Genomic DNA, 8,208 nt, shown 5'->3' with positions numbered 1-8,208 from the left:
GAGAGAGAGAGAGGTTGTATGGAGGAAGAAGATGTCAAAGATAAACTCGGGTAGATGGGTCTGCATATTGTGTTTTAATGTGTATGCGTTTTGATTCCATTAGATCGTTTCATTTAGAGCAAGTCCACCCATTGAAAAAAAATTCAACCTGGGTTAGTTGACACATGGGCAATCCAACCCAAGAAGAAAAACTCATCTTCCACCCATAAATGAGATATCTCCCCAATTCAACCCAGGTTAAATAGAAAGGGAGCAAAATGACCCAAGCGAGAGGAGCAATCTGGCCCAGGTGAGTTTCTTCCACCTCAGCCCGAGCCAACACAGGTGACTGACGTCAGCGGCCAACCTCCTCCTCTTCGACGAGCCTGCAGAGAGCGTCTCTCTGACGGACCAATCATGTCAGGACCCACCCCGAATTTCACCTTGAAACTCGAAGTAAATCCTGCGGGGTCCATCTTCAAGGAAAATTTACTAAAAATTCGGCATAACCTCCCTTGAAAATGGACAACCCTAACCTGAAAATACCTGCAAACATTTCTAAAAATCCTACTCCAACCTTAAACTCTTAGAGCCTTCGTGCTCCCCAGATTCACAACACCTCTCAAATTATTTACTAAACTAAAAATAAACCCATAACTAACATTCATAGGTTCAGAGCAACTCTAATATCGAAGGAAAGAAACAAAAATATACAAATAGGCGGAAGCTATATAATGGACTATGCCTCGTCTCCATGTACGCTCGACCTCAACTATGCTAACCTATAATCTGGGCATTTAAAATAGAAGGGCCCAAGGGAGAAGCATTTGAAAACATTCGAGTGAATGTACAAAAATAAAGTTAAAAAAAAACAAGTCTTATGCTTTCCCAAATTTATCTCTTCAGGAAAATTGCGCTGCATGCAATAAATTAAATTAGAAATTGGCAATACTGAAATACGTGACTAGCCCCGCTAGTCTACAATACTTTATGAATTGAGCCTCCCAGGCTCTAGTATATAAGTATGTATTTACACACGTCCATACCCCCTATATGAATTTAAGAATTAATATAGGGCTACGATGCTCACGTCCCACCCTCACGTCACACCATAATGGTGGCGGTTATTTGCTGCGCTATTAAGGCAGATAGACATGTGTATATACGTGCCCATACCCCCTATATAGATTAATACATTCACATAGGGCTACGACGCTCTCGTCCCACGCTCACGTCACACCATAATGGCAGCTAATTGTTACACCATTAAGGCGGACAGACACGTATGGCTAACTAGCATTTACATACATACATACATATATACTTTCCTCACAAATATAAATATGTATCTCCACCGAAAATCCTATTTTCGGTAACTCTCCAAATTAAAGAAAATTGCCAATTACAAAAGAAGCAATATATATACGACTCCACCGAAAATCCAATTTTCTGTAATTCTCAAAATAGCGAAGTTAACAAATAAAATAAGAACATTTACTTCCGAAAATAACTTCGCAGAAAATAACTCACGAGAGGAAAACCAATTTCACAAATTAATAATTCAGTCAAATAAAATCATTCATTAAACGTGAAACCATTGCATGCATTTAATTTAAAATAAACATCCACTCACAGGTTAAGCTCAAGCTTTTCAATGCTCAGAATATTCCTCGAGCGCCGCCTCTAACTATTCACACTCTCGAGTCAATCCCATGTCTGATATTAAACAGTAGAACAAATTGGTCAAACCGGATTCTGAAATAATCATTGACTCGACTTCTTCCTAGTTTGATTAGGATTTCCTAGGTTGACTAGGATTGATGAAATTCCCTTAAATGGAAGGTTTCCAAAATGGGAAAGTTTCCAAAAATAGGAACTTTCCTAAATTAGCAAGTTTCCCGACACAATTCCAAACTATCCCATTGTATAAACTACGACTCGTATCTCAAAAGGGACTCGGAACTACATTAGAGGCTCTTAGTCGGATATGCTGCCTCACCGGATTCCGACGACTTGCCGGAATATTCTACCAAATTCCGGCCACTTGCCAGAATTTCGCTATAGCTTTCCCGTATACTCCAAACTCCAAGTTATCAACAAGCATGCAAAAACATAAACGATTCAAATACCAATCAACATAAACCACACAACCACAACCACATCAACACCGAAGTTCAAAACTTAACACTCATCTTCAATCTGCCAAACATTGAACCCAAGAACTTCCTCATGTCCATAAAATAAATTCAGAAACACCTCCTTGCCGAATCTCAACCCCAGCAGAACTCCTAAGCCTCCGCTTTGAACCCCGATTGATGCAGCTCCAAAGCTCCATCAAAAGGCGTCTGAGTTTCGCCCAAGGTTTGCAGGACTCATCGGAGCTCGAGAAGCTCACCAGAAGATCAAGAACATTGTAACACCCCGTACCTCACTTCACTAATTTACTAGTCATCAAGACGGTAAATGATGACTTAAACTAGGTTTCAGGTTGTGTTGACACATAAAAAGACCTAATAAGGTTGACTGTTGACCCTTTACTGGTAGAGTAAAGGGGTTGTGGAGCAGGTTAAGCTGAGTTCTTAATGTTACCATGGAACAAGTTTATCATTCGAACCCGAAACCGTCAAAAGTTTCGAGGTATGTTTTGAAAATTAGTCGTGGGGGCAATTGTGTCATTTCATGTGTTTATGTATAATAAAGGATGCTAGGCAACCCCAGCACCCCCAAAACTCTCTATTTCGTTGAGCCGCGCCTCCTTTCCCCATTCCTCGATCTCTCTCTCTCTCCCTTCTCTTTCCTCCCTCCCATCTCTCCTTCCTCTTGTCACTGCTACCACTAGAAACCATCGCTCCAGCCACAACCTCCTCTCACGGTCACCACCCATCGAGCCATCAACGAATTCTGATTTGACAATTTGGCGACACTCACTGAGCTTGGTCGCCGGCCGCCGCACGCGTCACAACAGTCCTTGTCGTTTTGCCTAGCTGAAGCTCTGTTTGTGGCTATTCTATTCATCGTCGTCGCCAACAAACTCGGAGGAAATCACACAACAAAACCCAGAAGCCTTGTCCTCGCTGGTGCTGAATGACGGCGATGGCACGTAGATCACCACAACTGCCCGGACGCCGCCGAAAGCTTCACCAGCTTGTCCATTTGACCTGGTAAGCTGGATTTGATTCATTTTTCTTGGTTGAGAGTTATGTTTTGGTTTAGATTAAGATCCTAATTCTATCGTTTAATTGAGGGTTTGTGAGGTTGTGGAATTCTGAGGTCCTGGAGATGAGAGAGACTACGGGTAGAGTTTCGGCTGTTGGTGGGGGTTTCCAGCAACTAAGTTATTCTCTTATTTGGAAAAGAAGAAAAAGTGTTGGTTTCTGCCAAAATGTAGTGCTTGAGGTGTTTGTGATTCCAGTTGTTTGTTTTGATTGTTATGATGTGTGGTTGCTTCTCGAATGGCTAATGCATTGCTGATAAATGAACAATATTGTGGAAGTGTGGGGGAAGATCAAATTGATAAGTTTTATGGAGAATTGGCTTCGGTTATTTAAGTGGACATTTTTATTACATTCACATATTTTGTATTGGGGTATGAATTCTCGGAAGAAGTTGGTAATAAGGAGTTTGGACAATAGCTGTTTTTGAGTATAATTGGTAGTGTGGTTAAACTAAAGTGGGATCTATATTTAAGGTATGAAACAATTGCAAGTATGGTCAATTACATGAATCATGTCTTGGAATGACACTCAAAAGCGGGTTCATTCAAGAATGCTAATATGATATTTACGTATGTTGTTTAAGGACTAAAGACCAAATGGGATTAAACTAGGGCTGCGCACGGGCTCGGACCGGCAGACTATTTACTAGGACCGGGACCGGACTAGGTGTACCAGAACCGGGCCGGGCTTTGTTGTCTGCAGATGAGGGACCGGTCAAAACCCGGACTGTTACGGGCCGGGCTGAGCCTACCGGTTTTCGGGCCTAAATCATCTCACACACTGTGACTGAAAATCTGTTGCATAAGTGCATTAACTGCTGCATAATCGCATAAACTGCTACATAATCTACACAAAAAGCTTACATACATCTTTGTTAAAGTACAACACAAAACAATACCTGTTGCATAAGTGCATAAATTGCATTGTTGTCAGAACTCATAAGTCAACTTGTAAATGAAAGGTAAAATGAAAATGCCTTGTAAATGAAAGGTAAAATGAAATTATGCAAGGCAGATGTGAGTTCATTGAGTTGTCAGAACTCATAAGTCATAACTGAAAACTCATAAGTCATAACTTAACAAGTTTATATGGCAAAAATGCAAATGCCTTAATGCCTTACAATCCAAAAATCCAAATTCTAAAATGCCAAACCCATAGCTATAAGCAAGTAAGCAAGACAAACTCATAACAAGTCAGCAACTCAAAAAGATAAAGTTATAAAACTTTAAAACTGATACAAGTCTATGAACAAGCAAACTGCAAACTGCAAACCAATAAACCATACAAACGAAGCAGCTCCATGACTTCAAGTTAGTGTATAACACATTAACAATTTAACATTAATAACACTAAAAACCTGGACAGCTTCAAACCATGAAGTCATGAACCATGAAACATTAAAAATTTAAAATTATACCTTTCGATTTCTTCGATGCAAGAACCATCTGTTTAAGTTTTGCAGGCTGGGACTTGGCTTGGACATCAGTAGGAGCTGAAACATTTTTTTTGATAATGTCGCAGTGGAGTAAAAGGACCTGATGCGTCACTTTTTTTAGCAATTTTTGCTGCTTTCTTCAGTTTCTTGGGTTGTGAGGGACCTGATGCAGCCACAACCACAACTTCATCTTCACTTTCTGTTTCTGATGTAGCCACAAGCTTTCCTTTTCCTTTTCCTTTTCCCTTTGCCTTCTTTTCCTTTGTCTTTCGCTTTGCATCATCTAAAACAAAGTTCAAAAGAATGAAATAAATCAAGTCCAATTCATAATATTAATAAAATCTAAAGAATGCAATGATGCAAACATACCTCTTTCCATCTTTTCATAAAACTCAATCTCTTCTTGGCTTAGATAATACTCAATTTCGGACTGATCCTTTTTCTTTATCCAATTTTGCAAGCAAAGCAATGTTTCCACTGTTTTAGGAGTTCAAGAACTCCTAAAAGGGTCAATCACTCTACCTCCAGTAGAGAAGGAGGACTCGGATGCAACTGTGTTAACCTAGATAGCAAGTACATCCTTTGCCACAAGAGCAAGGTTTGGATACTTGCAACCATTTGTCTTCCACCAACTTAGTAGGCACCAACTATCTGCTTCTTGTTTTGGTGGAACCTCGATTGGATCAAGTAGGTATCTATCAACTTCACTCTCAACAACAACTACTTCGTCGGATTCAGCTAAAGCTTTTTGCCACCCTACAACAAAAAGAGAATACATCACAAATTAAGTTATAACATTGAAAGTAGTATATAAAGTTATAAACATAAACAGAAAGTAGGTACTACCTTCCAACAAGTCAGCCATTTTCCCTGTCATTTTCGACTTGGAAGATGATGAGGTTGTTTCTTTTGTGCTGCCAAAAACGACACTTGCTGCAGTGCTGCTCTTAGAAGATGCATTGCCAGTGGTTGATGCATTGGATGATGTTCTATAGATGTCAGTTATGGATACCAAGAGCTCCTTAATAGAGTTGGCCTTGGCTTTTGCTTCCTCAGCTGAATATTGGAGCACTTGTAGGCAAGTATGAGTTATGTTCTTCAGAGTTGGCCTTGGCTTTTGCTTCCTCATCTGAATATTGGAGCATTTGTAGGCAAGTATGAGTTATGTTCTTCAGCTTGAACCTAGGATCCAATACCAATGCAACCTACAGAACCTGATTCATGTCTTCAATACGTCCAAAATATTTTTTAAAATTGGCAAGCATCTTTTCTGCCATCTTCAACATTAGCAATTCCACTTTAGTATTAATTCCAGCCGCAGGTGCAAACAATGCATTAATCTCTCATTCTATTGTTACAATGTCATGAAATGCTTTATGAGCAGTGGGATGTCTAGTCATACTCATCCTCATTGTCACATTATAAAAAACCCTCAAGATCAACACAAATATTTTAGCCTTTGCCCAATCATCCTCTTGTGGTGGTCCAACTCTTGTTTTTCTTGTTGTTGGTGTCACCGAAACATACTCTTGTTCTTCTTCCTTCTCGAGCTCATCTTCTTCATCAAAATAGCTTTTATACTTGTTCATTTCCTTCGCAGCCATCCTATCAAAAGCTGGCTTCACATCTAAAGCAATGTCTAACATTAAAAAGGTAGAATTCCATCTTGGAAGATAAGGCGCTGTGATACGGAAGCGTAATCACGATAGAAACAAGGTTTCGTCAAGCGTCGAAACCTTATGGAGTAAGCTAGAATCCACTAGCAAAACACAGGCACAAACCTAAAACACAATAGTTTTTACTCTAATTTTTTTGGGTTTTCTTATTGATAACTTGCATGAAAATACAATTTAGCAGGGGCCTTATATAGGCATAGAAATAAACCTAATCATACTAGAACTAGGAATCCTTTATTCTAAATAAAACTTAAATCCTAATGAAAACATAGAAAGTAAAATAATCCTAATGCTGATAGAAAATATGCAAGAACAAAGCTACTGCTTTGCAGATTCAAAGCTGCTGCTTTGACTTTGTTTTCTTTGCCTTCCTAGCAAGCTGTGTCTTAAATGTTTGTGCAAGCTGTTCTATATCACGCTGGTATTTTTTCTGTGTCTATGTTCCCTTCTAATGTCTCTTTCTCCATGCACAGCTTGAACGCATCCAATCTATTAGAACTACTTCTAATATACTTGACTACATTCCTAATTGCTGCACAACTTTTATCCATTAAGGACAAACCAGTCTTCACTATGATGTTCAAGATGTGAGCCATACACCTCACATGAATGTGCTTTCCTCCAAACACCGGTGGGTCTTTCCATGCAGCCATTTTCCCTTGAATGTAGTCTATCGCCACCTTGTTTGCATTTGCATTATCGACCGAGATAGTCAACACCTTCTCTATCCTCCAACGCAGCAAACAAGATTTTAAAATCTTTCTTGTTGTTGTGCCATTGTGATTGGGAATCACACAAAAGTTGATGATTCACTTGTGCAAATTCCAACCAGCATCTATAAAGTGCGCTGTCAACACCATATAGTTGATGTTCTGAATTGAAGTCCAAGTATCTGTCGTTAAGCACACCCTGTGACTACTTAACACCTTCCTAAGCACCTCTTTCTTCTCATCATACAACTTCCAGAAGCACCTTACTATTGATCTCCTAGATGGTGAAGTGAATTGCGAGACAACTACCTTGTAGAAATGCCTAAACCCTTCATTCTCAACATGGTTGAACGGCAACTCATCAATCACAATCATCTCACAAGCAGCTTGTATACAACAGTCATTGGTCCACACTAATTGCAGTCCCATTTCAGGTTCAACTTCACCATCACGGGCATCACCAACTATCACAGCTTGATCGTCGTCTATACTCTCCCTACCAGGATACTTCTTGCATACCTTCTGCACATGCCTACGCAAAGTACTCGTACCATTAAAGGAAGAACCTGCTTTCAGGTCAGCACCACAATGCACGCATGTTGCACGTTTCTCATGCCCCGTGTACACTTTCTTCCCATCTCGATGAGTGAAGAGTTCTTTGTCATACTTCCTGCTCCCACACCATTGACGTTAATTTTGAAGCAGCCTTAGGTCCAGTTGAGGCAGAACCTCTCCTTTTTTTGGCACACCCCGCGAAATCTCAGTTGCTGCTGGTGCTTCTTCTACAACCTCAATTGGAACTTTTGGTTCCCGTTCTGGCTCCTTGTTCTCTAGCATCTCAGCCTCCGCCGCAACCAAATCATTCCATGTCTGAGTGTGAGCTGGTACTTCTTCAATGTCTTCTTCTGAGTCGTAACACCCGGTCTCACTACTAGAACTGCATGAATGGTAGCCATATTGTGATGAAGACGTCGACATCACACCTGCATGAACTCAAGTACACAACCAGCTAGCCGTATTGTCTCACTATCACAAGTTCACAACAACCACAATAACAACAAAACAACAACAAACAAAATAAAAAACAAAACAACAATTTTCTTATGAAAACTGTCCACCATTTTCTTAAGTATCTTATAAGCAGTACGTTAATAAGTTGTTATTTCTAAATACATTCAGAAAGCAATCAAGTT

The sequence above is a fragment of the Fragaria vesca genome, linkage group LG4, assembly GCF_000184155.1.
Source record: "Fragaria vesca subsp. vesca linkage group LG4, FraVesHawaii_1.0, whole genome shotgun sequence".
NCBI lineage: Eukaryota > Viridiplantae > Streptophyta > Magnoliopsida > Rosales > Rosaceae > Fragaria > Fragaria vesca.
Note: the sequence above shows the minus strand (reverse complement) of the source record.